Raw genomic sequence first — 14,379 nt, 5'->3', positions numbered from 1 at the left:
TGCGTGTATATCTATCTATCTATCTCTCCCTCTTTCTCTCACTATATATATCTATGTGTGTGTGTGTGTGGGGGATGTAGATAGCTAAGTGTGTGTATGTTTTGGGCTAAATGCATGACTAGTATCTATTAATCAATTTTTAGTATAGTTTCACTTCATCGCCAACGACTTCTGTTTATATTGTGTGTTTGTGTGTGTTTGTGTGTCTGTAAATATAATTACCTCTATATAATTTATACATAATATATATTTGTGTGTATATATCATATTATATATATATATATATATATATATATATATGACATGCATACATATAACATCTATTCTTTGTATATAAAAAAGGAACATGTGTATATGTATAATAGGTATATGTGTGTAATATATATATATATATGAAGAGGGAGAGCTTTACATATATGTAGAGTAGAAAAAAGGACTTGGCTTAACTTATGGAAGTTATTGCCTTTTGAAAACAGCAATAGTGATCAAAGTAGGCAGTAAGGTGGAGTTAAGTTTATGAGGAGAGTAAATACTGTCAGAACATTCTGAAATGAAAATCAGCCAAATCAGTTAAAGGAAGATTTAGAAAGCTTTAGAAATATAAAGAAAGCAAAATAAAACTTGTTAACTTCTTCCTTTCTACCCAATAAAATTGGATAAGTAAATTGACAAAAGGCTTGTAAGAAAGAAGTAGTTTAACACAAGATAAAACAAACATCTTCAATAATATTATATCAGACTTTTTTGAACAGCTCTTCTTCCACTCAACTCATTTCACTATCATCATGGTTATATGGGCAAAACCATACCATTTCCTAATATATCATTCAGCTTCTGATTTTTTTATATGATTTTTTTTTTTTTTACTTTCCTTTTATTTCCTAATTTTTTTCATCTGAATATTTTTTGATTTGCTTTTGTTGTTATTTTTACCAACAACTTCACCCATCTCCTTCTACCCACCTCCTTCTACCTTCCTCCTTCTACCCTCCTCCTCTTGTTATTTTGCTTATGTCTCTGCTTCCATCTCTTACCATACTTTTATTCACTCTTTCTTGTCTCACACCTTCATAACTTCGTTTTTTTTTTATCCCAATTGCAGGTCATTCTTGCTTTTCCCCCCCTTTTTTATCTGAATCTATTCCTTAGTTTTCTTTCTATTTCACCTCCCATATCTATGTGTACATAAATGTGTACTTACACACATACATACATATATATATACACAATCACACACAAACACAAACACTTATATACACACACACATATATATGCGAAGTAATTTTATATAACAGGAAAGATACACAGGCAGGGAGAAGATCTGAAAGAGCCAACACCTTGAGAAGAAAGGACTGGACCTAGTGGTTATTTTGGAAGTTGGAAGTGGGGACAGGCATAATATGAGTGTTGGAAGGAAGAGACACCTGAGTGGGGTAAACATAGCAACAATGGACAGCAATCAAAATATCTCTTCTACAAACTGCCAAAATGTCATGGAGCAGAATAGTGAACATCTCAGTCTAGTATCATAAGTTTGTATCGATATCATGACTCCAGCATCATTAGCTCAGTGCTGCATTAGCAAGTCAACACTTTCTGAAGCTGCAATTTATAGTGGAGCAAAGGATAAAATCCTGTTTCACTTTACACACCAACTCAATGAAACATAAATTTATACATCCATATATACTATTATGCTCACATCATTGCACCTTCACTTTCAACAGACTCAGTTGCAGACTCAGTTGCATCCTGTTTATACATTATGCAGAATCACTTGTATCTTGTGACACATCATATATCCACTTGCAGCTCATGTAAGCATCATGCAGATCCACTTGTCTTTATGCGCAACTCCATTGTCTCCCGAGACAAAAAGGATGCCAACATTGTATGATATCTTTGTTCCATTGCTAACTCTGTAAGGGTAAAATTCATCTTGAGTATATTTATAACATTTACTCCTTCTGAGTAAAAATTGTCAAAATTCATATTCTTGATGTATTTTCTTGATGTTGGAAATGAAATTTCAGAAATTTCATATTGCATGTACAATTTACAATGGTTTATCCCAGCTACATTGATTTATCACCTCATAGAGAATGGAGAATGTGAACAAAACAGGTGTTAAATGCTATCTAACAGTTTTATCATCAACTGAATTCACTTCATATACTTACATATGCATACGATATACACATTCACACAACTTACAAGTATATATATTCATCTTTCCACTTTACTCATTCATATGCCTTGCCTGTTACACAATGAAATATATCTGTATCAACACAACAATGATGGTGATATAACTTTAGCTGCTATTTTTACATTCTGCAAAACTCTTCTTTACACTACAGATCCCTTCTTCTTCCCTTTTACTCTTTCTCAGATGAAATATTTTTAAACTCACCTTTTTTTCTCTCCCTAACAGTTCTTCATACATATTGTACCTTATTCATTGCTTAATTTTCTCCCTCTCTTTCTCTCTCTCTCATTTCCCTCTGAGGTATATTTCCTTTAATAGGATCTTTTTCAGAGCAATTTTAGTTCAATTATCAAACACCCCTTACACACACACACACTCTCTCTCTCTCCCATCCTCCTCCTCCTCCCAGTCCTCCTTATGTTTGCCTCTTTTTATTTCTTAATTATTTGTCTAATCACTCACTATTTAATCCAAGCCCTTGGGACTTTCCTTTCTCCAACATTCTATTCCCATTCCTTTCCTTCCCACCAATAGTCTTACAACACGGAATTCTAACTAACCACAATCCCCCCTCCCCTTTATTCTCACACCCATTCATTCTTTTTCTATCAACTCATTTCACTAAATTTTATTTCCTCCTCCTCCTCCTCCTATTCCAACAATGTTCACTTGAACATCCGACAACACTCCACCACCCCACCACACTGCTCCACCACAGAACCTTTCCACTGTTCAGACTGGTATCCTCCCACCCAACACACCCTTACCTTTAACAACAATTCTACACCTTCTTCACTACTTTTAAATTACTCCACATTTTCTCTACAAGCATGGCTGCTTTTTGCTTATAGTAGAAGATGGAGAAGACACTAGCAACAATCTGATATCTCCATCTTACTAAATAAACTCAGGTTTTACTTATTTATTCAACTTTCTGTTTGTTTGTCTTATCCTTCCTTTTTATCCTTATCTCTCTCGATTTCAATCTCCTAATTTTTTTTCTTCATTTACTGACTTATAATTTTTCCTCTTTTAGTTGCTACTCTCTCTCCCTGTTTTACATACATACATACATACATACATACATACATACATACATACATACATACATACATACATACATACATACACACATACATACATACATACATACATACATACATACATACATGCATACAATACATACATACATACGTACATACATACATACATGCATGCATAACATACATACACACATACATACATACATACACACATACATACATACATACATACATATATACATACATACATACACACATACACACATACATGCATACATACATACATACATACATACATATATACATACATACACACACACATACATACATACATACATACATACATACATACATACATACATACATACATACATATATACATACACACATACATATATACATACATACACACATACATACATACATACATACATACATGCATACGTATATATTATCTTTTATGTATTTTAGTCATTGGACTGCAGCCATGCTGGTGCACTTGCCTTGTAGAGTTTAGTCGAACAAATCGATCCCATATTTTATATTTTTTAAACCTGGTATTTGTTTTATCACTCTTTTTTGCCAAACTACTAAGAAATGTAAAGAAGCCACTCAGTAGGAGTGAACCCAGAAACATGTTATTGGGGAGTAAACTTCCTACTTTACGGTTAAAAAAAGTATTAAGGTCTCATTGAGATTTGAACTGAGGTCACTTGATCCAAAATCCAGAATGCTAACCATTACAGACACACACATTCATTTCTTACTTGTTCTCTCTCTTTCTATATGTTTGTATATATATATATATATATATATATATATACATATATCTGTCCATCTCTCTATCATGATACATCCATATATATATACATGTCTTTTTTTTTCCTTCAGTTTCTTTTATACTTCCACTTCCCTTATGCATGTTACCTTTTACTTCTTTTTTTTTAATTCCCTCTCTTCCTTCCATCGATTGTCCCCTATTAATAATGCTTCATCATTAAAATCCACTCTTTTATAATGTTCCATCCTGCCAACCCAAAATACCTTCATATTTTCAACGAAACATTCACACCTACATCAGACCAATCAAGAACCTGACAGATAACCAAAGAAGATATTGATAGTTTATCAATAACCTGTCACTGGACTAGTCTTGTGGCTGTGGTCAGCACATTTCACTCTCAACATCATTGTAGAATTGATGAGAGCTTTATTGGAATGCAGGACCCTGGTCAATTCCCACCAGGTAAATGTTGTTTATAGACAAACCAATGAAGGAATCTCTACAGGGTTCTTCAACTTGCTAGATATAACAGCTAAATTTTTTAAATCATATTATATGACTTTGAAAAAGAAGGTACATGTTGGATGATGTAGTCTTCAGTATATGACACTTGAGGAAAGAACGGCTTACACATGGCTGAAATGTTTTTGACTGTGTGTCTGGTCAGTGAAGGCTGCCCTGAGATTATAAAATAATTATGACAATAACAATTACCTGTGAAGGATGAATTCCTTATTGATGAGGAGATTGTTCATCTCTTGTCTATAATAATGAGTCAAATAAAAATTTGGGAATCGTTGCACTTTTAGAAGTAAAGGTTGTTCAGAGATGGACTTTTGTATGACAAACTCAGAAATTTAGATCTGAACGAATTTGAACTAGAAATTTCCCAAACTAAAACATCTTAATCCTGCCAGCTCTGCATAATCACTGTCATCATCATCATCATCATCATCATCATCATATCTGGGTTCTTTTCTGTGCTGGCATGGCTTGGATAAGACTCAATTAAGCAGTTGTCTATGGTTGGATTCTCTCCCTGTCAACACTCTTCACCAGTTTATCGAGTGAGGCATTTTTATTCTGCTGATCTTCTTTCTTGGAAACCACAGAACCTTAGAGTATACTCAGGTGTAAATATGCCATTACTATCACTCAATTGGTGTCGAGCAAATATGCCTAACTCATGCACCCACCCACCCACTTACATTTTTACACACACACACACATATATATATATATATATATCATCATCATCATCATCGTTTAGCGTCCGTTTTCCATGCTAATATATATATATTCTTTTACTTGTTTTAGTCATTTGACTGAGGCCATTTATATCATGATTATCTATACACAAATACCCTCCTCCTAAAATGGTGCTAACTAATCAAATCTTAGTTTCTGGTTAATTAGCAGAAGATCAAAAAAGGGCTTTTTTTCTAATGGTAGGGCCTTATGTGAAATTGCTCCTCATGATACAAATCATACTACAAATATCAAAATGGATATAGAAGCATGGGCTTGGGAACAGGGGTTGCAGGGGGTGCAAGTGCATCCCCTACTTACTGTTCTCGGGTTTAGAAAGCGTTAGATAAAAAGTGATTTAAAAAAGTAGCCCAAAGTTAGATTTCTTCTCAAAGAACAAGGAACAAAAGGGCCACTGTGTTTATATAATCATGGCATTATATATGCCATAGAAAATGTTGTAAAGGGCCATATGTGGCCCACGTGCCACAGATTGTTCATTCCTAAGTTAAACTTATCCTCTATTCAACAGCTGATTTATTGCATTCAATGTTTTACTTTTGCTGTATAATTCCTACACCATACACACTTTTGTAATATATATATATATTACAGGCGCAGGAGTGGCTGTGTGTAAGTTACTTGTAACCAACCACATGGTTCTGGGTTCAGTCTCACTGCGTGGCATCTTGGGCAAGTTCTTCTGCTACAGCCCCGGGCCGACCAATGCCTTGTGAGTGGATTTGGTAGACGGAACTGAAAGAAGCCCGTCGATTATGTATATTGTGTTTGTGTGTCTGTGTTTGTCCCCCCCCAAATCGCTTGACAACATGCTGGTTGTGTTTACATCCCCGTCACTTAGCGGTTCGGCAAAAGAGACCGATAGAATAAGTACTGGCTTACAAAGAATAAGTCCCGGGGTCGATTTGCTCGACTAAAGGCGGTGCTCCAGCATGGCCGCAGTCAAATGACTGAAACAAGTAAAAGAGTAAAAGAGTAAAAGAGTATATCACCGTGACCGATTTGGCTATCAGATGTTGCTACACATCGCTGGTCACAATGCACTTCACATTGTTTTAGCCTTCAAATGACGCCACTCCGCGTCATTTGAAAGTTGTGGCGAAAGAGTACAACAGGGATCAGCACCACCCCCTGCTGGGGCCTCGTGGATCTTTAGGTGTTTTTGCTCAATAAACACTCACAACGCCCGGTCTGGGAATCGAAACCATGATCCTACAACCGCGAGTCCGCTACCCTAACCACTAGGCCATTGCACCTCCATATATATATAAAGCTATTCAAGAAACTTGATCACCAACATAACCATTATTTTGGAACTGGTCCATGTAGGCAGTCGCCAGAGAGAGAGAGAGAGAGAGAGAGAGAGATTTAAAGTGTTATGGTCGTCCATTGTTGATGGTTTCTATACCCATAGTTACAGTGGAGTCTAAAGCAGAAGTGTAAATAGTTACAAGTGTCAGAGAGGTCTCTTCTTTTTGAGATATAAAGGTGATACTAATGTGCAACAATTTCCGGGCTTTGAACGTTCTGTTTATTTATTTCTAGCAATGCTACATTTTGTAGCAGACAACTGTAGGCCGTTCGTTTTCTGATTATTAGTCAGATAAATGTAGGATGTGGTAACATGTGTGTAGAGGGAAGAGAAATTATTAGTTGGCCTCAGTATCTGCACCAACTCGGTTTGCAGGAAGAGGTAGGGTAGATAGAGGTGAGTCTGTGGGGAGGTGTAGACAACTTAAAATGTCTCTCAGAAATTGTTTTGCAGACTTTTTTCAGACTGAGTTTTGACTTCATCAAGCTCACTAGTGTGGGAGGAAAGCAGTAAAGATTTGAACTCTCATGAGGATTGCACCATCTTCTCTGACAACTTTAATTTGGATATTTTCAAAAAATAGACACATTTGTCTGATGGCTTTGTTAATCAAAGAATTTTGTGTAAAGATAAATATAGATAAACAGATAGATAGTGAAAGTAGTTTATGTTTGAAAAAGAATGGAATAAGGAAGAATGGTGATACCATGCAGAATAATTGTGAATTTTTTGTCATTTGTTGACCTAATTGAGATAAAAGATGACAGGAATGAGAAGGGGTCTGCACATGGTGTAAAGTCAGTGTTTGAATGGTGGGGAGTATGGCATGGGTAACTGAGTTGGATTGTGGTGGTGGCTGCCATTTTTTATGTAAACTCTTGGATGAACCCAAATCAAATCACACCTTTACTGTAGTAACTTGATTGTGGCACCTTGATAGTGGTAAGAGGATATGAGGGAGAGTTTGTTGTTAATTCTAGCATATTAAACTAACATGTAGAGGGTTTTTGTTGGCTCGTAACCAGGTTAGATAGGATGAATGATGAATATAAGACAATGAATTTGTAGTTTTATTAAGAAAACTATAAGATTTGATTGTTTCCAGAAAGTGACGGATGAACTGAAATCACTCACACAAACAGACATACATACGCATATATATATATATATATATATATATATATATATATGTATAGATAGATAGATATTGAGATAGATATTCATATATATTCACACACACACATATATATAAATGTATGCATACGTACATACCAGCAATTGGACATAACCACCCCAATACACACACATATATGTAAATGCACACATTTCTATATTCACTTGTTACTCTGACAACTAATTTTTTGTTATGTATTATTATTATTATTATTATTATTATTATTATTATTATTATTATTTTTATTATTATTATTATTATTATTATTTTTATTTTTATTATTATTATTATTATTATTGTTGTTATTATTATTATTATTATTGTTGTTATTATTTAAGTGATTTATCACATTTGTTGACTAAGATTTAACAATGTGATCAATTTTTCAAAGACCTTTGACAGTTTAATTGGCTGGTGATATTGCTTGAAGAGAACATGTGGCAAGGAATATAGATTAGCAGCTGGCAAATCTGCTGGAGAGAACAAAAAAGAAAAATACTTTAACGAGTATTGTTTAGGAAGTGTCTCTCATGGAAAACATTACATGCAAACAAATTTTGGCAGAGCTTCAAACCAAGTAACGCATCTAAAATGCAGCGACATTTTCTATTGCAGCTGTTTTGAGTGAGTTTGCTTCATTTTGAGAGGAACAGCTTTTTCTATATGCACACCTATGTGGTATATGAGTGAATTGAGAAGTCAATCATTAACGAGTCAGCAGGTGAATCACAATGAATTTGACTGTTATTGTATGCTGTGTGCTGCACTTTAGATGCATATGTGCACCACTTTACTGGCATGTGTTGCAGCATTTACAGGAACAAGCTTACAAAAGTCTAACGTTGTGTGTGAATATTTATTCTAGATTCTTCTATAGCAAAAGAGATCGATACGACTGAACAAGAGTTGATGTCAGGTATCAAGCAGGCAAACATCTGTAAATGCACACACACACACACACACAAATGTGTGTATGTACATATATATATATATATGTGTTTGTATATGCACATATGTATATGTGTATATGTAAGTATGTATGCATATAGGTGTGTGTGCACGTACATGTGTATAATATATATATATATATAATATACATACATATATATATATATATATACATATATATATATATATATATATATATATATATATATACATACATACATATATATGGTGGGTGTGTGTGTGTATATATGTGCATAACATATATATACACACACACACCACACACCTGGTATGTTTATGTTATGGTATTTGTGAGTGCATAGATTTCTCTATTATTTATTTATTGTTATAACCTTTTGCTTGTCTTTAATGTTATGCATATAATGGCATAGCACTCTCTCTCTCTCTCTCTCTCTCTCTCTCTTTATCGCTTTATATATATGCATGTAATGTGCACACATGTCTGAACCTATTTGCTGATGCATATTTGTGTTCCTTAAAACCCGTCTTGTTGTCTCGGTGTGTGGTGCATGATTTCACACTTATATCAATTTATTGAAGACTCACAAAAGTTTGACTCTAAAATAGCATTAATGTTTGCTGCCATCCAATTTCTGAAAGGCAGCTCAATCGGAACATTCCTTTATGACAGAGGACTGGTTCAGAGCTGAAGATATTGGCTTTGTCTCAAACGCAGCCGATTGTTAGACCAGTTTTCTGGGTTCAGTGATTCACTGAGTCACCCTGTATTTATTTATTTGGATCCATTAGTGATAGCAAGCACTAAAATGGATTCAAAGAAAAAGCTTTCTACAGAATATTCCCATTACTTTGTGCCACACAACATTCTGTGACATGCAAGAAATTCTAAAATCTGCAAACAGACATCTAAAACCAAAATGATTTGTTGACTTATAAATTTTATTTTTCTTCTGACATTTTTGCAAATTGCCTGAGAAATGGTAGATCCTTTGAAAAGATAGTATGGAACTTGGTGTTTCTTACCGCTTAGTGCTCCTTGCCTTGAAATGGTTGGAAACTTGAGCATCTGTTGAAAGAGTTTGTAGTTTTTCATTTAGTTGCTAGCTTAAAAAGAAAAGAAGGAAAAAAGAAAGAAGGGTAATAAAGAAAAGAAATAGAAGGGAAAGATGAATGAAATAGAAAGAGAAAAAGGAATAGAAAAAGAAAAGGAAAGAAAAAGAAGGTTGAAAGAATGACAGTGTATATGGTTCCAAGAAGCTACAATTTGGTAATGCTAACAGTTGAAGGAAATTATTTGAGAGTTTAGATTATGGAGATCAAATTTCTTTATTCCAAATATTTGATGTTCCATTTGGACCCTGTTGAAGAAACCAAATAAGAAAGAATGCTCTGAATAACAAATAGCAAACACAAGTCCGTCATTAAATTGTGTATTGAATATTCTGATATTATCTTTTGCACTGAACAGAGAAAGTGGGAGAGAGAGAGGGAGGGAGGGTGGGAGGAGGATATTTAGGATTTCAGCAAGATCTATCAAGTTACTTTCAATGACAAATAGGGAAAGTATTACTTTTATTGACAATAAAAACACAGCAGTACCCATTTCTGTACCTACCTTTAGGGAAACCTTACCAAAATAATGTTTTGTCTGTGATGTTAGAAGCTGTTTCACATTAAACAAAAATATAAATTATAGATTATCATTAATAGATTTTGTCAAGGCATCAACATTAACAAGAACAAATTGGGTTTGTTAGAAATCTTGATGAGAGTGTGAAGTCATTTATTTCATGAAGTCAACTTGTAAATTATTCAAAATATTTACCATTTTAAGTTGATGGTGTTAAAATGGTCTCTGTGTGTGTGTGTGTGTGTGTGTGTGTGTTTGTGTGTACAGAGTGTATTGAGTGTGTGTGTTGTGACACCATCACCACAGAGGTAGCCCTATTCTCCTGAAGACCTATAAAGGCCTCACAATCCCACATGTTTGCTTCCTTGTTTGATTCTATACAGAATCTGAAGCATGAAGGATGCTGCAATGAGGGATAAAAGCATTCAGCATATGCACAGCTACACCTCTGCATAAGACTCTAATAATAATGATAATTTTTTTGTTGCTATTTACGAGTAGGGCGGCTGATTAGGGAGACAATACAAGAACAGTAAAGATTGTTTGCTAACATAACATGGCAGTCCTGGATGAGGACAAATGTTGCTGTAATTTACCCCAGGAGACATTGTCTCCAGCTGGTTATACGACATGATCTGTGTCCTTATATTTTCGAACAAGGGAATCTAGCACCCCCACTCAGCTCAAAACAATATGTGTATCATAATTTCTAGGTTTTTTCCCTTCATCAGCACAGAATAATTGTTCGGCTAGAGGTGGTGCTGCCAAATTCCTATTTGAAATATATAGTTTTCAAAGTGACAACTTAATCACTGATTTATAAATTAGAAAATCCCTATTTTTTAATCTCACGAGTGATATTCAGCAACAGTAGTTTGTAGTAAAGATTGTTTGCCAACATAACATGATAGTCCTGGTTTAGGATGAATTTTGCTGTAGCTTAGCCCCAGGAGATTCGTCTCCAGCTGGCTATATGATGCGATCTGTGTCCTTATATTTTTGAACAACGGAATCTAGAACAGTTTACAACTTGAGGGAGGGGGGGGCTAACATAAAAAGATGATGAGAAGAATGAGAGACGGATGGAAGATGAAATAGAAGTATACATTGTACACAAGATATGTGAACACATGGATGATGTAGTGTTCCTTATAGAGAAGTGCCTTCAACAAGGGGCAGTTGAGGAACCCCACACATCTAGGATTGTCCTGCCTATCAAAGACACAGGTCCTTGCCTAACTCTTTTTCTCCAATACAAGCACATCTTTAGAGGAATATCTATGGTTTCAAGTTTGGACACAAGGCCAGCAATTTTAGTTGAGGGAGTAAGTTGATAATATTGACCCAGTGTACAACTGGTACTTAATTTCATAGACCGCAAAAGGATGGAAAGCAAAGTAAGCCTTGACAGAATTTGAACTCAGAATGTAAAAATGAACAAAATGCCACTAAACATTTTTTTCCTAGCATGCTAAGGATTGTACCGATTCACCACCAGAATAATAACGCTGCTGATGATAATGATGATGATGATGATAATCATAATGATGGTTTCAAATTTTGTCACGAGGGTAGCAATTTTGGGGTAGGGGATGAGTCAGCTACATCGACCCCAGTACGTGACTGGTTCTTATTTTATCAACCCCGAAAGGATGAAAGGCAAAGTTGACCTCGGTTGAATTTGAACTCAAACCATAGCAACAGACGAAATAATAATAATAATAATAATAATCATGGCGACAGCAACAGTAATTTGTGCAGTCTTTCTAATTTATTGTACGGCTTCACTTTTAATAATGCAGACTTCAATCTAATTTATAAATCAATAATATACTCAATGCCAGAGTTTATTTGCTTTTGTTTCTTGTCTTATATACACCTGTACATGGGTAAAAATATATTTACACACATGTTGATATCTAATTGTATACAACGGTATTAGTAAACATCTGTGTATTCACATTTTATGCATTATTTGTACACACACACACACACACACACACACACATACTGCCTGATATTCGTATGTAAATATTATTTAATATACATAATACAGCAAGACATGTTCAATATTTTCTAAGTTTACCTTTTAATATAAAAGCTTCCTTCAAATCTCAACGTTTTATTCTTCTTCATTTCTCATCGAAATCTGTTTCAATAATCAAAGAATGTAAGTTTAATCCTTAGATTCCACCATAATCCCTCACCATTTGGCATTTTTCGTGCGTTAAATGGATTTTCATGTGGTAAATTTAAAAGCTATTATATCTTCATAATTAGAACTAATTACGATAACATTCATATTCAGTAAGAAATGCATGCACACACACACACACACATATGATAGGTGGGGAAAGAGAAATAGAGAGAGGGAGACAGGAGGGAAGTGAAAGTATATTGCTAATGTTATCAATAATGTACTGGATTTTTTTGTTTTTGTTTTTGTCCTTCAAGGATCATAATGAAATGACTAATAAAGCAGTTTATAATGATGATGATGATGTTGATGATAAAATCAATATCTGAGGCTTGTTAATTCAGAAAGAGAAACCACTGCCTTGGAAAACTTGGACCAACTTCTACAATGCATCCAAAAGTGTAGGAGGAGGTTAGTCTTCTTACTGTCTGTGTTGACTTTATTAACATGAACCAACAAGGGAGTCTCTGAGTGGGTGTGTTGGGGTGCCTGTAGCAGCACTAGCAGTAGTAGTAGTAGTAGTAGTATCCAGTTCTCCCTTAAATTATGTGCTATCATCGCAATAAAGGAAGGACACAGTTATGTCATCCTATATGTCATGCACTGTGTCTAAAACAAAAAACAAAATAGTTATTGCTGGAATATCATCATCATCATCATCGTTTAACGTCCACTTTTCATGCTAGCATGGGTTGGACGATTTTGACTGAGGACTGGCGAACCAGGTGGCTCCATCACGCTCCAGTCTTGATTTGGCAGAGCTTCTACAGTTGGATGCCCTTCCTAACGCCAACCACTCTGAGAGTGTAGTGGGTGCTTTTTACGTGCCAGTCAAGTGGTACTGGTAATTACCTCGCTCGTACCTTTTTACACATTCCACTGGCACAGGTGCCAGTAAGGCGACGTTGGTAACGATCACACTCGAATGGTGCCCTTTTACGTACCACCGGCTCAGAAGCCAGTTGGCTGCTCTGACAATGATTATGCTCGTATGGTACTCTTGGCACCCTATCATAAACCTGCTGATAGTTTACCAAGGTCAAGAAAACTATAATTCCATTGTGACATCGTAGTAACGGAGATTTGGGGTTGTTATCCAGCTTCTTCAGTGTATCAGCCAAGTCTCCACAAGCAGAAATCCACGTTTTAAATGTGTTTGACATCTTTTGACAGTTTGGGAATGGAAGCTTACCAGGCATTCAAGTTAATTTTGAAAAGAATCGAGAATTCAGAGATATTTTTGAAATAACTTTTTCAAAACCTGATGTTTAGAATATAATTCAACAAAAAGTTATTTTATAAAATCTTGTCAGGGAGTGGATTAATTTAAATAAAAAAAAATCTTTAAAATGAAAGAATTTATATTATAGATGGACTAATACAAACTGGAATCGAAAAGATTTGCTGGCTTAGAATTGAAGAATTAGCAGAACAACAACATTCATCAAAGTCTACTGCGAAATGACTGACTTGTTTTACATAGAATTAAAAAGGATTCTGCTTGTTTTAAAACTATCATTTTAGCATTTAAAACCATTCTTTATCATTTTATATCTGCTGCCTTTGTCATTCCACTATTGGTTTCAGTTGAATTTAATGGTTTCAAACCCTAATATATAATTTATTTGATTAATAAACCATTCTCTCACTAAAATTCTTTAACTCCTGCTGTAAATATTTTATATGCAAGACAGTTATTATATCAGTTCTGTACAGTGAACTTTAAGAATGAGTTATAATGCCAACAGAATTGCTAATAAATATCTCTTTAGAATCCTACGTTTTCATATTCCTATCACCTGTTGTGATATGTCAGATTCTAGTTCAACCA

General features: G+C 34.8%; 1 protein-coding gene and 1 long non-coding RNA gene across 8 annotated transcripts in view; one reads left to right on the top strand and one right to left on the bottom strand.

Moving 5' to 3' along the window:
• LOC115220760 (thrombospondin type-1 domain-containing protein 7A) overlaps positions 1 to 14,379 on the top strand; it is a 1,292,425-nt gene that overhangs the window by 452,293 nt on the left and 825,753 nt on the right. The gene's annotated exons all lie outside the window — the stretch shown is intronic.
• LOC118766807 overlaps positions 1 to 14,379 on the bottom strand; it is a 71,651-nt gene that overhangs the window by 36,613 nt on the left and 20,659 nt on the right. The window contains exon 2 of the long non-coding RNA XR_005002723.1: positions 9,745 to 9,825. This is a non-coding gene — a long non-coding RNA (uncharacterized LOC118766807). The remainder of the gene's footprint in view (positions 1 to 9,744; positions 9,826 to 14,379) is intronic.

The sequence above is a fragment of the Octopus sinensis genome, linkage group LG17 (assembly GCF_006345805.1).
Source record: "Octopus sinensis linkage group LG17, ASM634580v1, whole genome shotgun sequence".
Taxonomy (NCBI): Eukaryota; Metazoa; Mollusca; class Cephalopoda; order Octopoda; family Octopodidae; genus Octopus; species Octopus sinensis.
This window is presented reverse-complemented; position numbering and strand designations above follow the sequence as displayed.